Consider the following 3,292-nt stretch of genomic DNA (forward strand, 5'->3'; position numbering starts at 1 on the left):
AATATCAAGCTATGCAATTGTCAAAACTCCTTAGTCTACAATAAGAGAAACGATACTATCGTTATCATTTAAGCGTCATAACTATTATGTATCGACCACAACCTATTTTACGATGAAACGGACAGCACCTCCCCTATATATATGACCTCACACCATTCAAAACAATCACCAAATATCCCAAACAACATCAATAATAAACATATTGAGCCTCCCAAAATAGTCCACACACAGCCTAATCACTCCATACATACGACGACCACCGTAGTCGTGTCAAACAACCTGGAAATGTTACGAATAACTATCAGCCCATAACCCTACATATATATGGTGTTTCTCCACACCCTTCCTCCTCCAAAACTCCACAATATAGTAGTAAAATATGCAGCCCAACAACAACGCAAAACAGTCCACAAAACAATAACATTACTTCCAAGCCTTTCGATATATATTTCACAAGTTCTAGCTTCAATGGCTTAGCTGCAACTTGGATAATCTTAAATACATATAGAGTAAGAGGTTCCTTACCTTTATACAGAAATAACAACTCCAATTTGACCTTAAATTTCCATGAAATATCCCTCCAATGCTGCCACAACAACAAAAAAGCGAAACTAGCGATCAATTAGTGTTTTTCGACACTAGAATCACTTTAGAAGGCTTGAAATCACCTAGGATTGATATTAAGAACATGAGGGAGTATTTAAAGAACATAAACCCTTTAAAACCTCCCACACGAGTTGGAACGACACAAAAATGAGCAACAACAAGAAGAACAAGAGACTTAATAGCGCCATGGAATTCCCGACACTTGATTTGTGTTGTTTGCCTTTTTTTTGGGTCTTGAATCTTGAGAGAACCTTGAGAGGATGTTCATAGGGTTATAAGGTCTGAAAATAGTGAAACGTAATGACTTAAAACGGGTTGGAGTCATCCTATATAGGTCTAAATATCTTAAACCGACTTAGTGGGCACCATAGAGAGGTGCTTGACGCAGTCTCGCGAAAACGTGAATATCTCTCTACTCCGAGATCGTATCGATGAACGGTTTAATGCGTTGAAAACTAGACTCCTAGATATTTAATTTGGTTGGTAGATCACCCCGTAATTCCTTGTAAATTATGAGAAAAGATTAGAAACATTTGACCTAATGTTTAAGTAAAATTATGAACCTAAGTTGCGACAACTTTTGTCGACTTTTGTTTCATAACTCGTTTGACTTCAAGACTTATGATACGGATATTATATGATTAAAATACCTTAATAAATGACCTCTTGAGTGTATTAAGCACCGCTAGATTACCTGAAAATACGAGTTACAACATCCCTGATTCGTTTAACTTCTAATACTGGTTAATCACCCTTACACACTCTTGTATCACTTAAGACCAATAGGATTGACTTCTTATCATCTAAAAGATAATTCCTTCTTGGATTTATGTTAACTAATATATGGCATGAACTAACACATGTGGATATGGGTTGTAACATGCTCGGTTTAGGGTTGGAGCCCTAATGCTGGCTAAAACGAAAAAGTGCTCAGTTCAGGGTTGGAACCCTAATACTGACTAACAGACAATGCTCAGTTCAGGGTTGAAGCCCTAATGCTGGCTGAATGGAAAGAGTTCAGTTCAACATTGAAGCCCTGATGCTGACTGAATGGAAAAGTTCAGTTCAGGGTTGAAGCCCTGATGCTGACTGAATGGAAAAGTTCAGTTCAGGGTTGGAGCCCTGATGCTGACTAGCTGGGGACAAAGTTCAGTTTAGGGTTGGAGCCCTAATGCTGACTGAATGGAAAAATTCAGTTTAGGGTTGGAGCCCTAATGCTGACTAAGGGAAAAGTTCAGTTTAGGGTCGAAGCCCTAATGCTGACTAAAGGGAAAGTTCAGTTTAGGGTTGGAGCCCTAATGCTGACTAAAGGGAAAGTTCAGTTTAGGGTTGGAGCCCTAATGCTGACTAAGGGAAAAGAGTTCAGTTCAGGGTTGGAGCCGTGATGCTGACTAGCTGGAGGACAAAGTTCAGTTTAGGGTTGGAGCCCTAATGCTGACTAAAGGGAAAGTTCAGTTTAGGGTTGGAGCCCTAATGCTGACTAAACAGAAAGAGTTCAGTTCAAGGTTGAAGCCCTGATGCTGATTGAATGGAAAGAGTTCAGTTCAGGGTTGAAACCCTGATGCTGACTAAGAATGGAAAAGTTCAGTTTTGGGTCGAAGCCCTAATGCTAACTAAAGGAAAAGTTCAGTTTAAGGTTGGAGCCCTAATGCTGACTAAAGGGAAAGTTCAGTTTAGGGTTGGAGCCCTAATGCTGACTAAAGGGAAAGTTCAGTTTAGGGTTGGAGCCCTAATGCTGACTAAGGGAAAAGAGTTCAGTTCAGGGTTGGAGCCGTGATGCTGACTAGCTGGAGGACAAAGTTCAGTTTAGGGTTGGAGCCCTAATGCTGACTAAATGGAAAGAGTTCAGTTCAGGGTTGAAGCCCTGATGCTGACTGAATGGAAAGAGTTTAGTTCAGGGTTGAAACCCTGATGCTGACTAAGAATGGAAAAGTTCAGTTTAGGGTCGAAGCCCTAATGCTGACTAAAGGAAAAGTTCAGTTTAGGGTTGGAGCCCTAATGCTGACTAAAGGGAAAGTTCAGTTTAGGGTTGGAGCCCTAATGCTGACTAAAGGGAAAGTTCAGTTTAGGGTTGGAGCCCTAATGCTGACTAAAGGGAAAGTTCAGTTTAGGTTTGGAGCCCTAATGCTGACTAAAGGGAAAGATTCAGTTCAGGGTTGAAGCCCAGATGCTGACTAAATGGAAAAAGTTCAGTTCAGGGTTGGATCTCTAATGCTGACTAATAGACAATGCTCAGTTCAGGGTTGGAGCCCTAATGCTGGCGGAATGGAAAAAGTACAGTTCAGGGTTGGAGCCCTAATGCTGACTAAATGGAAAAAGTTCAGTTTAGGGTTGGAGCCCTAATGCTGACTAAATGGAAAAAGTTCAGTTTAGGGTTGGATCCTTAATGCTGACTAAAGGGAAAGAGTTCAGTTCAGGGTTGGAGCCCTGATGCTGACTAAATGGAAAAAGTTCAGTTCAGGGTTGGAGCCCTAATGCTGACTAACAGAACAATGCTCAGTTCAGGGTTGGAGCCTTAATGCTGGCGGAAATGAAAAAGTTCTGTTTAGGGTTGGAGCCTTAATGCTGATTAAATGGAAAAAGTTTAGTTTAGGGTTGGAGCCCTAATGCTGACTAACTAGGGAAAGTTCAGTTTAGGGTTGGAGCCCTAATGTTGACTAACAGAACAATGCTCAGTTCAGGGTTG

This window comes from Nicotiana tabacum, chromosome 6 (genome assembly GCF_000715075.1).
Source record: "Nicotiana tabacum cultivar K326 chromosome 6, ASM71507v2, whole genome shotgun sequence".
Lineage (NCBI taxonomy): Eukaryota > Viridiplantae > Streptophyta > Magnoliopsida > Solanales > Solanaceae > Nicotiana > Nicotiana tabacum.